We start from the raw sequence: 14,673 nt of genomic DNA on the forward strand, positions 1-14,673 counted from the left end.
TCTCTATTCTGTTCCATTGATCTATATGTATATTTTCATGCCAGTACCATACTGTTTTGATGACTATAGCTCTGAAGTATAGTTTGAAATCAGGGAGCATGATACCTCCAGCTTTGTTCTTCTTTCTCAAGATTACTTTGGTTTTTTGGGATCTTTTGTGTTTCTACATAAACTTTAGGACTCTTTGTTCTAGTTCTATGAAAAATGCCAGTGGAATTTTGATTGGGATTGCATTGAATCTGTATATTTCTTTGGATAGTATGGACATTCTAATAATATTAATTCTTCCAGTCTATGAGCATGGAATGTCTTTCCATTTATTTGTGTCATCTTCTATTTCTTTAATCAATGTCTTATGGTTTTTAGAATACAGGTCTTTCATCTTGATTAACTTTATTCCTAGGTGTTTTATTCTTTTTGATGCAATTGTAAATGGGATTATAGCCTTGATTTTTCTTTCTGATAGTGCATTATAAGCATATAGAAAAATTACTCTTTCTGGGTATTAATTTTGTATCTTGTGATTTTATTGAATTTATTTATTAGTTCTAACAGTTTTGAAGTGAAGTCCTTATGGTTTTCTATATATAATATTATGCCATCTGCGAATAGTGACAATTTTACTTTTTCTTTTCCAATTTCCAATTTTTCTTTTCCAATGACTTGTATTTCCTTTTCTTGCCTAATTGCTGTGGCTAGGACTTTCAATACTATGTTAAATGAAAGTGGTGAGAGTGGACATCCTTGTGTTGTTACTGATTTGAGAGGAAAAGACTTCAACTTTTCACTGTTGAGTATGATGTTAGCTGTGGGTTTGTCACATCTGGCCTCTCTTATGTTGAGGTATGTTGCTTCTATATTTACCTTGATGAGAGTTTTTATCATAAATGGATGTTAAATTTTGTCAAATGCTTTTTCTGCATCTATTGAAGTGATCATATTATTTTTATTCTTTATTTTGTTAATGTGGTATATCATGTTGATTGATTTGCAGATGTTGAACCAAGATTCTTGCTTCCCTGGAATAGATCCCACTAGATCATAGTGTATGATACTTTTAATATATTGTTGAATTTGTTTCACTAATATTTTGAGGATTTTTGCATCTGTATTCATTAAGGATATCGGCCTATAATTTTCTTCTGTGCGGTGTCTGTCTGGGTTCAGTATCAGGGTAATGCTGGCCTTGTAAAATGAGTTTCAAAGTGTTCCTCCCTCTTCAATTTTTTGCAATAACTTGAGAAAGATAGGTGTTAGCTCTTCTTAAAAACTTGGTAGAACTTGCCTGTGATGCTCTCTGGTCCTGGACTTTTCTTTTTGGAGAGTTTAAAAATTAAAATAGGTTCAATTTTGTTACATATAATCAATCTATTCAGATTTTCTGTTTCTTTGTGATTCAGTATTAGAAGGTATTTTTTAGGAATTTATCCCTTTCTTCTATGTTTTCTAATTTTTTAGCATACATTATTCATAATATTCATAGTCTCTTAAGATTCTTTGTATTTCTGTGGGTAACTTCTTCCTTTCATTTCTGATCTTATTTATTTGGGTTCTCTCTCTTTCTCTCTCTCTCTCTCTTTATGAGTCTGGCAAGAGGTTTATCAATTTTGGTTATCTTTTTAAAAAGCCAGCTTTTAGATTCATTGATCTTTTCTATTGTTGTTTTTTTTTTTGTTTTGTTTTTGGTTTCTATTTCATTTACTTCCGCTCTTATCTTTATTATTTCCTTCCTTCTACTAACTTTAGGTTTTATTTGTTCTTTTTGTAGTTCCTTTAGGTGCAAGGTTAAATTGTTTATTTGGATTTTTCTTGTTTTTTTGAGGTAGGCCTGTGCCACTTTGAACTTTCTTCTTAGAACTGCCTTTGTCATGTCCCATAGATTTTGGAAAGTTGTGTTTCCATTTTCATTTGTCTTGAATTATATTTTGATTTCCTCTTTGATTTCTTCATTTACTCATTGATTGTTTAGTAGCATGTTGTTTGTCCCTGCATATTTGTGTTTTTTTCAGTTTTCTTCTTATAATTAATTTCTAGTTTTAGCCATTGTGGTCAGAAAAGATGCTTGGTATGATTTTAATCTTGAATTGATTGAGGCCTATTTTGTGGCCTAACATGTAGTCTTTAAGTAAAGCTTCCTCAAAATGCATAGATTTCTACGATTAACAGTGACTACCACTGGAGGATATTCAGTGGAGGTAAATGGCATGACTAGGTGGTCTCTAAGGTTCCTTTTATAGGACTTGCCTGTACTAATTCATTGTCACCTGACAGCTCTTCCTTAAATAGTCAAAGGGTGCAGGAGCTCAAATAAAAGTGAAAGGTACACATCATGTGCCTGATTTTGCTGTTCTTAGGCCCAACTTAGCTCTTTGCCCCAGCTCCCAGAGACCTGAAACAGTTTCACTTTCTCTCTGCCTACCCTTCTTGTACAAACCAAGAAAGGATTTCAGGTCATCAAAATCACAGAAATGAAAAATTACAGTGGGGTGAATTTAAGAATTTACTCTTTATTGAGCATCTGTTCTCAGCAGAGCACTCTACCATGGGGAATAGGAAAGAAGTAAAAGGGAAGAAAATCTGGGTCTAAAGCCATGACAAGGCAGATGGAGAGATGAGTTATATTCAGACTAAAACTTGTCATTATCGTGGGAGATATATCCAGAAAGGAGACCATCAGTCACATTAGGGAGGACCAGATGATGGAAGCCTTGCTTCTGGAAATCAAAGCAAAATGTAGGCCCAGCTACCAAGGGCAACCCCAGCTGTGGGAATCTCTTTATCTCTCTTTGTCTTGTCATTAAAGGCAACGTGGCCTCTGACAGGCACCAGTTAAAGATTTCCGCTTATTGGTCCTGGTTTTGCAAGACGGCGACTTTGGAGGAAGATGTGGAAAGGAGACTAAATCTCCAGCTGCCTTGGACCAAGTTCCCCCAAAACAATCTTGGTACAGCCAGCGGGTTGAGAACCTCTTACAAATCATCTGAAAAGTCTTTTGAACACCTTGGAAGCAGATACGGAGTAAACATAATGATTATGTTTGTAATATTAATACAAAAAGGGTAACTTGTCTCAGTTGTGCTGTTCATACTGGCAGCTGTTATTGTTCACAGAACCTATAGCCTCAACAAGAAGTTAGTATATTTATGTCTGTACCGTTTCCTCTAGGAGTCCTGTATATGTGCCTAAGAAAAAAGTCACATTGAGCCAAATACGTAACCTACCTAACAGGCACAGGAAACTCTCAAAGATTTGGAAGAAAACCTTTCCAGAGTTAGGGAGAAAGCAGCAGAATTCCACTGTCAGATCCATCTCCTGGCTTCTGTCGCCTCACAGTGGAGAGCTGGCAGAGCAGTGTGCATTTTCCCTACCCCCTCTGGGACTATTATCTGCAATAAGATGTCATGAAGGAATTAAGCATCCTGCCGAGGTTGGTACTAGGTCCAGTGAAAGACCACAGGGAGGCTTGACATGAATTGTGAGATAGCTCTGAAGCCAACACTCTGTAATTTTCACTAGGCAAGACCAGGCTGCCTGAACCGACTACCGTTTTCTCTGGCTTTGATCAAGGTTCAAGGCTTTGGGGCATCGGGGAGGTTCTAGAAGCCCACTGGGGGGCATCTTATGGGAGCCAGCACAGATTTGGGCTGAATTAGGATTTATGGTATGAAATCAGTTTAAAAACCTGAAGAGATTCTACAGAGACTAAATTGCCCTCTCTCTAGGATTCCCTAAAGCAACTCCAATCCTGTTTTGGGATTCAAAGTCTGAACTAGATTTGTCCTGCAAACCCAGGACTGGCTGACTGGTCAGGGATTACCAGGTTCAGAACCGTCCTTGGGGATGCGGAACTTATCTAGAAACTTTTGATCCACGTGCACTACTAGAACATTCCCTCGGTGGTCACTAGGCAGTGTTTGCACCTTTACTTGGTCTATACTTACCCCATACCTTTGACAGTTTACTACTCAGTTGATGATAATATCAAAATACATTCTTTTTCATGACTTATATTCATCTGTATGTCCTCTGTTACTAGGAATTATTTTCTTCTAATTTTTTTTGAAAATGAACCTTTTAAAAAAAACATTTTTTTAAATTTTTTTTTTTAACATTTATTTATTTTTGAGACAGAGAGAGACAGAGCATGAACGGGGGAGGGGCAGAGAGAGAGGGAGACACAGAATCAGAGGCAGGCTCCAGGCTCTGAGCCATCAGCCCAGAGCCCCACGCGGGGCTCGAACTCACGGACTCACGGACCGCGAGATCTTGACCTGAGCTGAAGTCGGACGCTTAACCGACTGAGCCACCCAGGTGCCCCAACATTTTTAACTTCTAGGAGAAAAGTGGATCCTTTTCTGCATTTCTGCAAATTTACCCAATGATGTATAATAAAAATACATTGCGTTTACATATCGGATTTTCTTCCAAAGACTATTCCCAACCATCATCTGCTTGATTTTATAGATATAAATAGACATGTATGTAGATATACATGAGACCAGATTAATATGCACATATAAATATATAGTTATTAAACATGTGTTTATATACATCTGAACAATGTAGTATTAATATTGTGTATGTGGATATATGTATGTACATCAGTGGGTATATATAAGGGTATTTGTGTATGTGCGTTGTGTGTGTGTGTGTGTGTGTGTGTGTGTGTGTGTGTTATAGGTAATTATAGAACTTAAGCAAAGTATAGTATGGGAACATAAGTGTCAATTTTGTCTAAGACCAAAAAAGGTGTTTGTGACAGCATATGAAAAAAATTTTTTTAATATTTATTCATCTTTTAAGAGAGAGAGAGAGAGAGAGAGAGAGAGAGAGAGCATGAGTGGGGGAGGGGCAGAGAGAGGAGGAGACACAGAATCCGAAGCAGGCTTCAGGCTCTGAGCTGTGGGCACGAGCCCGATGCAGGGCTTGAACTCATGGACTGTGAGATCATGACCTGAGCTGAAGTCGGATGCTTAACTGGCTGAGCCACCCAGGCGGCCCGCATATGGAAAATTTTCAGTGATGAATTTAAAACTGCTGGCTTGCTCCATTACTATTTTAAGCTACATCTGAGGAAATGGACTGCTGTCTGTGTGTGCTCCCTGGGACAAATGCTTCTCTGAGATCCACGTCTCCCCCTGGACCTTGGGGTTATTTTTAACCATCCCAGAGTATGGATCTCTGGGCTGTTTGAGAGAAGCAGCTATTTTTCACTTCCCAAAGCCTTCTGCACTGTGTCCTTCTGGTAAAAGGCGGCTGGTGACATATCAGGGGCAGATGCCTGGGAGCCCTGGCAGCTAGAGGGCCTCCTTGCTGGGGGTCTCTGCAGACTGACTAGAGGAGCAGAGGGGAAAAGAGCAGAGCCTGACCGCGGCCCCCACCTTTCAGTGCAGCCAGGCATCCCTACCACCCCCCACCTCGGGGCCTGGGCATGGAGGCATGGGGAGGGTGGGAGGGTCGTGCTGCGGTCTAGCTTGGGCAGTGCGGTGGTTTGGAGCATTTGCCACCAACATTGGTGTTCTCTACCGGACAAAATTACTTCCTCTACTGGTCAGTAATAAGTAGCAATCGTTATTCTCTCTATTAAAAATAGTATATTTTAATTTCAAAGATACCCAACTGTAGTAAACTCTTTGGGTTCTGAACTAAAATGTGCATGTATCGGACAAAAAATATTGCACTGCACTTTTTCACTCTTCCGCGTTTTAAGCACAAAGAAAAATTCCGCGTGGTCATGTAAAATGATGAAATTGAAGGGACGCAAGTTCTGGCTTTTCGTCTTCACAGTCAGTGTCCTGTCGTTGTTTATTTTGAGTCTGCTGTTGAAACACAGCCGCATGCCATGGTACAGGGCTGGAGACAAAAACTGGCCCAAAGCGAACTTGAGCGAGGCCATGCTGTTACCAGTTTATCGTCAGAATGGCTGCATGTTGATGAGTCCACGTAAGTTGGAATAACTGGGAATCCTCCAAATTAACTTCCATAGAGAATACAGTGATTATGGAAGGTTAAGTAATTCAAGTGTGCTCATGTGCAGCTCACCTGAATTAGTAAAAGTCACCAACACCGGTGGCAGCTGTTTATAGCCTGTCGTACAAAAAGATTTTTTGCAGAGGTGCATAATGCGAATTGTTGGTGTGTGTTGATGTGAAAAGCAGATTGACTTACAGTTTTTCTTTTTAAAAAAATTTTTTTAACGTTTATTTATTTTTGAGAGACAGAGAGAGACAGAGCATGAATGGGGGAGGGTCAGAGACAGAGGGAGACACAGAATCCGAGGCAGGCTCCAGGCTCTGAGCCGTCAGCACAGAGCCCGACGCGGGGCTCGAACTCACGGACCGCGAGATCATGACCTGAGCCAAAGTCAGACGCTCAACCGACTGAGCCACCCAGGAGCCCCCAGTTTGTTTTCCTTATCAACATTTTTGTTCCTGCCAGTGACACATCCCATTATTACCAGCACCTGGCTGTTGTGCCCCGGCCTCTTCATAATGCAAAGAAAAGGGCTTCTGAACTTAGAAGATTTGGCCTTGGGTGTTGGCCTATGACCTTGAGAAACTGGCCAATATTGTTGTGGTTCACTTTGCTTGTCTATACAATGAAAAGAACAGGTGCGCCTGGGCGGCTTGGTCGATTGAGCGACCGACTTCGGCTCAGGTCACGATCTCGCGGTCCGTGAGTTTGAGCCCCACGTCAGGCTCTGTGCCGACAGCTCAGAGCCTGGAGCCTGCTTTGGATTCTGGGTCTCCCTCTCTCTCTCTGCCCCTCCCCCGCTCACACTCAGTCTCTCTCACTATCTCTCAAAAATAAACATTTAATAAATAAATAAATAAATAACATTAAAATAACAGCACTTCTCTATGTGATCTTGCATAGCCGTCGTGAAGATTCCATACATGTGGAGCCTGTGATAACTGTACACAAATACCAGTTTGCACAACTAGCCCCTGGAGTTGTGGTTTGCCGTGGAAGAATCTGGCCGTGAGGCTCCCCCTACCTCTTTTCTCTCCCCATCACTGGACCCTGCTTCCTGGTCTGCTTCCTAAACACAGTGCTGTCATTTCTGCAGGTTCTGGCTCTGACTCTTGGCTTCTCTCTCCCCAGTGCTGCTTTTGTCCCCCCTCATCTCTGCTGAGCTCATTTACTTTCTGTTTCTACTTTTAATTAGCCCAACAACAGTTCCCAAACCCACCCTCTCCAGTGCCAGGCCAACATTTCCAACAAATCCTCTTCTCCGTAATATTCTCCTCCCAGTTTCCCACTTTTGCAACCTCTGCCCTGTGTTTCAGTGATCCGAACATAGGCCTCAGACATGGGCCCCAAAGATGACTCTCATCCTCCTCTACGTCTAAACAGAAATGAGCCAGAGGGGGCGGAGGGGATGGGCGTGGGGGTTTCGGGGCCAGGGGACTCTGGATTCAGATCCTGGCTGTGCCGTGTACTAATTTCTTGATGCTCTCTAAATCCTGGAGTCCTTAAGTGCGTTTCGACCCACCCGAAATACAAACTCACGGAGTCAGTGATTTATTATTTGCATAATGTTCTTTCTCTCTCAGGGGCTTGGAATATTTTTAATTATAATACTTAATTGTGGTAAAATACACACACCATTAAGCTTATCATCTTTAGCATTTGTAAGTGTGCAGTTGTGGTAATAAGTACACCCACATTGTGGTGTGATCATCACCACCATCCATTTTGCAGAACTGAAAACAATGATTCCCGATTTCCCCCTCCCCTCTAGCTCCTGGCAACCACCGTTCTACTTCCTGTCTCTGATTGTGACTCCTCTAGGTACCTATGTAAAAGTAGCATCTTATAATATTTATCCTTTTGTGTCTGGCTTATTTCATTTAGCACAACGCCCTACGTTGTCACATGAATCAGAATTTCCAAACTTTTTAAAGCTGAATAAAATTCCGGTGTGTCTGTGTGTGTGTGTGTGATCTTTTGTTTATCGGTTCATCCCGTCAGTGGACAGTTGGGTTGATTCCACCTCTTGGCTATTGCAAATAACACTATGAACGTGAGCATACAAATATCTCTTTGAGACCCTGCTTTCGATTCTTTGGGTCTATACCCAGAAGTGGGATTGCTGGATCATACGGTAATTTGGCATTCAACTTTTCGAGGAACCACCCTCCCACTTTCCATGTGTCCTATTTTACATTTTCACCCACAGTGAACAAGGGTTCCAGTTGCTCCCCATTCTCATCACCACTTATATTCTGGGGTTTGATACACATTTTTTTTTTAAGATGAAGAATTATCTAGGTTTTATCCAGTGTTTCTCTAAACCTATAGGAGGATCACCTCCCCAGAACCATCTGGAACACTTGTAAAAATGCACATTCCTCATCCCCTCCACCGAGTAGGGCCTCTGAACGTGACTTCTGAAGCCAAGTGCTGTGTGCACCTGTCGCCTTTATTCACAGGAACGCCTCCGGCAGGTGAGGTCTTGGCCAGCTGACAAGCCCTTGAGGAGAGATTTAGGGGGAGAGCACCCTCCAGCCCCCTGAAAACCACAGTATGCAGGAGAACTCCGTCGGGATCGTCTCATCGCCAGGATTCCAGTGACAGCACAAGTGGAAGAATGATGATCATTCATACTGGGTTTTTTTTTTTTCCAGTTTTCAGGCTTTTCAATGGTAATCCACTAAAAAAAAAAAAAATCACATTAAGGTCTGGAAACAGGACATTTTTAGCTGAGGAAATGCTCTTGATCAAAAAGCAGATTTTGACTGGTGATGCTCGACGAAGTACCTATTATCAGCTTCCTACAGATCTCCTCAGAGCCATTCTCAGGCATTAGGGAAGCAATCTTCACAAGGGCCACTTCCCTGGCTGTAATGCCTACTGTGATATGAGTCATGCCTTTTGTCTTGTGCCTGGAATTTGGGGATGTTTACGAAAAGTTGTTGTAAATACGAGTCATAATTCCTCTTTTCACAAGATTCTTTATTTCACAAAAATGAGTGGCTCATCACGTACAAACGTCATATCACTTCCAGCCCTATTGTCACCTGCAAGTAGTCTCTCAGTTTTACTAGGGATTATTTAAAGGCTTTCGAGAACAGTATGTCATGGAAATCCACCAGGCAACACAGTTTCTGGGTCGCCACCGGTAATGTTGAAATACACATGTGCATCGACCGGACCAACTTCATCTCTTGAGGGCAGAAAGTGGAGTCTTGCATTTGGAAGCAAATGGCAAAGACAGGCAAAACACCTTTTTAAATGCAGGCTTCTTGAGTTTGAGCACAGCATCTATTTTCTTGCTTCATTTAAAGTCCCAAAGCAGGTGGAGATGTAACGGACACGCACAGCATGCCAACGCTTTCCTTAGCACGCTAAAACCTTATTTTCAATTTAAACTGCGCTGGCACCGAGCATTAATATTTTAAAGTGAAGCGTGACAGTTCCTAACTTTTTAAACATGGAGAATGGGCCACTTGAGCTTTCTTTCCCGGTGGTGTCTCTCAGCCTTCAGACATGGATACGAGACCAGACCAGATGGGTATAACAGTGAAGCAGGACATAGTCCAGACTGCCCAGCTAGTCTCAAGCAAAACAAACAATGCAATTAAAAAAAAAAAAAAGACAACATTCCATTGAATCCCTGTAGATAGAAATACGTGTTATGTAAACTGTCACTTATGCTTGTTTGTACTTGGCAAATGTTGGTGGAGGGAGAGAATAAAGTTCCAAATAAGATGGCCAGATGTGTGCGCCTAATGGGAGAAGTAAGCACGCTGTTTATGGAGGCAACATATTTAAAGGGAAAAATCCTACTATTCGTTTCTACGGGGGCATACTGAGGTGAAGTTGTCTACAGTTAAGTGCAGTTCTGTTCATGCTGTTCTACTCACGCAAATACAACTATACTTTTAATTTGAGTACAGTTGATGCATAACGTTACATTGGTTTCAGCTGTACAACATAGCGATTGAACAACTGTATACATTATGCCGTGCTTGCAAACGTAGCTACCATCCGTCACCATGTAACGTTATTACAATATCAGTAACTATATTCCCTATGCTGTGCCTTTATCCTTGTGACTTATTCACTCCCTAAGTGGAAGCCTGTACCCCCCCCCCCCCCCCCCCACTTCACCGGTTTTGCCCATCCCGGTCTCCCTCTGGCAACCATCCGTTTGTTCTCTGTATTCATGGGTCTGATTCTGCTTTTTGTTTGCTTATTTATACACTTGTTTGTTTTTAAGACTCCGCATATACGTGAAATCACATGGGTATTTGCCTTTCACGGGTTTTTAAAGGCTCTGAGGCAGGAGAATCCTTAACTGAGTGTTTGGGGTTAATTTGACCATTTGACAACAAGATGGGAAAGAAGGCAGGCTGGGGAAAGTCGGCCCCTCCTCTTTCTTCTGTTCGACAGAGAACAGTAAGTAGCGAAGGCTTCTCTCGGGAATGGTTTAAAACTCTGGAGAACAAAGCTTCTCAAACTTCAAAGCGCCTACGTATCTTCTGGGGACTGTTAAAATGCAGATTGTGGTTTAGGGTGTCCGGGCGGAGCCTGAGGCTCTATTTCGAAGAAGGTCAGAGGTGATGCTGATAGTGGAGGTCTGAGGAGCACGGGAGTGGTGAGAGAGATTAGAGCGAGGAGAGAAGCAAACATTGGCTCCTGGCCGCAGAGCAGAGAGCCCTGAGCCACAGGAAGTCGGCCTGAGCTGATCACCTTACCCTTTCAGCCGTCAACCTGTTTGGCATTGTCATCAGTCAGACTGAATCCTCGTTTTGAGGTCTAAAAGTGTGCTTTATCCTTTCTCGTGGGGTTATAGAAGGCAAAAGAGATCGGCATAGATAGTGCATAACTCAAGAGTTTCATCGGAGACAACCGTGTTCCCAGTGGTCAGAAATCCAGGCCCGACGGACGACTTCCTCCTTTCGGGGATGGACGGTGTCACGAGTCTGTCCCTCTCGTGACGAGCTCTCATTTTTCTCCCCATCTTCCTGGGCCTGCCGGGTGTTTAACTTCACAAAAAGTGCTAGTTAAACTTTATCAGGAGTGAAAGTTCGTTTTGCCCCAGCGTTCTGGCACAGAGAACACCAGGGCTGTGGGAAATTCAGCGAGTCAAGGATGGAGGCCGAAGTCATTCAGTCGTCGTCAGCCAAATGCTAACTTCTGCCAGGGCTGAGTTTTTGCCTTTCACCTGGTTATTTTCATTAAGGACCACGTTTTATTATTATTATTATTATTATTATTATTATTATTATCATTGCTATTATCATTAAGAATCATGTTTTATTAAGTGTCACAGGGTTGTTTGCAAAATAGATTCAAGTTTCTCCTCAGCCTGAAGTCCCCCTCGGCCACTCCCTCTGAGACCTCAGGGCCCACAAACTTCTGGCACCCCCAGGGTTCAGGTGCAAGTTCTTCAACCTAGAGCTGCACAGTATGTTTCCGTTGTCCTTGTCTCTCTCTCTCTCTCTCTCTCTTCATTGGCGACTACCAGTCTATTCTGTGTAGACACCAACCCACTGAACCTATCACAGGCCTTTAGTCTGAGATCTCAAAGTTCAAGGGGACCCTTTTTGGTAGTCACGAGGTGCTGATTCTGACCTGGACCTGGTGGGCAGGTGGGCTGTACCTAAATAAACAGTCCAGTCCTCTCCCTTTCTGGGCCCGTGGTAAATTTGTTATCTCTTTTAAAGTTAGGCACATCGCGGGACCTGTGCTGGCCAATGAAATGTGGGTGGAGGTTGTATGCCACTCCCAGGAGGCGACGTTAAGAGTTTGTGCACAATTCTGTTCCCATTCTGCTAGCGTCACGGACGCATTTCCCTGGAGGGATCCTCCAGCAACCCAGCAGGCTGGGCCCCTGGATGGTTACACTAAGAAGAACACCCCCATCACCACATCCTGTAATCCATACTGCACATGTAGTATGAGCTACAAATAGACCTTTGCTGTGCTAAGCCACTGAGGGGTGGGTGGGGGTGTGTGTGTGTCTGTCTGTGTGTATTTGGGAGGGGGGAACATGATTGCTCTAGTAGCCTAACCCATTCTATCCTGATTGATCCACTGGCATTCAGCTGATAGTGTAATACATCACCCACAAGTGCACAACTGTAGCAAAGCAACTTCTGGGGATGGTCTTCATTTTCTGTTGTAAGATAGGAGGTGGGAAGGAGGGGCCAGTTCCTTCAAGCTGAAGGAAACCGTTCTCACAACCGCCACCCGGAACCACTGGCCCCGATCGCTGGCACCAACAGCTGGCTCCCAGTTCAGCCAAGAGCCGAGATGACTTGTGAGGACTTCATGAATATGCGTTTATCGAAAAAATTAGCTTTCACTGTCTACAATGCCCTCCTGTTCATTCTTCCAACACCTCTCTCAAGGTCACATCTGTAATGGATGCAGCTGTTGAAGGACAGACACATGTAGTAAATCATAGGGTCAGATACACTCTTCTCTCGAAGGAAGATGAAGTCAAGTGCCCTGGAGTAAATTTCTTCTTTTTTTTTCTTTTGTGGTGGGAGGAATTAGGTATTACCACCTGATTATTTTACTGTTTCTATTCCACTCAGTAATTAATTTGGGGGCCCTGGTCGGCACAGAAGCTCAGGTCCCGGTTTGCTTCTCTCTTACCAACGGCCTGGCACTTCTTTGACTTCATGACCGCCCCCCCCCCCCCGCCCCGAATCTTTCACCACGTCACTTGGGCTGGCATTACCAGTAGCTGATAATGCAAAACCTCATCTTGTGGGCATTCCCTGCCACGTTTTTCTTCAGTCCTTCCTGAGTTCGAAATGAATGTGAACGAAGAAAGCATTCTTCCTGTGCTTTCAGTCGTTGACTTATTTCTACGGGGTGCAATTCCGAAACGCAATTCTTTGAACACAATTTCTTTTTCTACACGAGAGGTAGTGTTAGGAAGTGATTACGATTTGGGCTTCTGAGCTCAGATTGCCTGGGTCTCAATTCCACTGTGGCCCTCAACTAGCTGGGTGGCCTTGGGCAGCTTACTGGGCCTCTCTGTGCCCTAGTGTCCCATCTGTAATATGGGATTACAACCTTGCCGCTTTCATTGGCTAGTGTTGTGAGCATTAAATGAGTTAACACCTTAAGAGTGCTTCTTAGCAAGTGCTTACAAGCGCCAGCACCCTCGACGGCCCAGAAAGGAGGTAACGTGGCCCAGCTGATTGCAGGCCGTGATGGAGACCACCTCTGTGGTCTTAGACAAGGTAGTGACCTCTCTGTGCTTCAGTTTTCTCAACTGTCAAGTGGGGCTATCGTAGGACCGACCGGAGGGGCACCTGGGTGGCTCAGTTGGTTACGTGTCTGACTCTTGACTTCAGCTCAGGCCATGCTCTCATGGTTCATGAGTTCGAGCCCTGCATCAGGACTCTGTGAGCACACAGAGCCTGCTTGGGGTTCTTTCTCCCTCTCTCTCTCTGTCCCTCTCCCGCTTGCTCTCTCTCTCTCTCTCTCTCAGAAGAAATAAAAATTACACATAAAAAAAAAGTAGTACCTACCATAGAGCACTTTTGTGAGACTAAAATGAAACAGTACAGGTAAAGGTCCTTGCCAATGGTTCTGGGACATCCAAAATGCTCAATAAATACTAGTTAGTTCACTACTATTATTGTTATTTTTAAAAATTCTTTTTAATTCTTAGCATTAAAAACAAATTTGCCACCTCCTTTCCAAACATTCTATGCTTCCCTCTTCTTTTGGTGGCATTTATTTAATAGCCTGAGAAGATTGAATTCCTGGTATTGCCTAGTTTTTCTTTGATGGGGTAGTTTCTTTGATCCAGGGGGTGCAGTGTTTATGCTGGCTGTCCACAGGGCAACGCCCAGGAATTATTTTTTAGAATGATCTAATGTAGTTTCCAGAAATTCTCCAAAAAACAAACATTTTTCGGGGCAAAATACATTTGAGGCGGCCATTGGTTCTTTCACAGACCTTATAACCCATCTCGCAGATGCTAACATTTTCCTGCACGCCCTGACCCTCTGCCAGAAGTCGCATGGCTCTGACATCTAAGACGAGAATTGTTTGGGTTAATTCAGTACATTTTTTGTTGTTGTTGTTCCGAGGTATATTTTACACTGGAAGTTTAAAAAAATTATCTTGTATCTTGTATTTAGACTACAGTGACTTGTTTTTCTATCCTATGTATTTATAAAGGTCTGTTTCCTACTTTATTTTACAGTTATCAAAAGCACATTGCAAGGTTTCTTTTGTGAAACCTCCAAATGTTTCCGAATTTGGCAGGCATTATTAACCATTCCTTCACACCTCGGAGAAACTCCACCTTTGTCTCATTTCTTCTATGGAAAAGGTCTCTAAAAATATCTACAGGTATGGAAATAAAATTATTAGGAGGAAAATAGCATCTTTTTTTTTTTATCTCTTAACTATCACAAACATAAAATCAAATTTCTTGGTTTAAGGTGAGTACTAATTTTACTTCTCTCAAAATACTAGCGCTAAGTCTATTCAGGAAGAATGCTGAATCTCGGGTATATTCAGAAACCAACACTCCTACATGGGAAGGCGTTTACTCGTTCTTCTCACTTTCAGGGAAGAGCTGAGCCATTGCCTGGCTGCACCCATTTGCCTAGAGTTTAGAAGAGAGCCCCGTGCTGGCAAAAGATCAGCATGGTCCCTCTGGCCACGGGCGACCTCGCTAGTGACTGGACA

The 14,673-nt window shown here is 42.8% G+C and overlaps 1 long non-coding RNA gene across 2 annotated transcripts in view; it reads left to right on the forward strand.

Moving 5' to 3' along the window:
* The window catches only part of LOC107180207, a 33,882-nt gene extending 23,833 nt beyond the window's left edge, over positions 1–10,049 (forward strand). Inside the window, exon 3 of one of the 2 annotated variants that reach the window (XR_006219141.1) lies at positions 8,436–10,049. This is a non-coding gene — a long non-coding RNA (uncharacterized LOC107180207). Of the gene's footprint in view, positions 1–2,803; positions 3,982–8,435 lie in introns of those variants that run through there. The other variant, XR_006219135.1, reaches the window with a different exon arrangement.
* Positions 10,050–14,673: the final 4,624 nt, after the last annotated feature.

Source organism: Panthera tigris, chromosome A1 (assembly GCF_018350195.1).
Source record: "Panthera tigris isolate Pti1 chromosome A1, P.tigris_Pti1_mat1.1, whole genome shotgun sequence".
NCBI classification, from domain to species: Eukaryota; Metazoa; Chordata; class Mammalia; order Carnivora; family Felidae; genus Panthera; species Panthera tigris.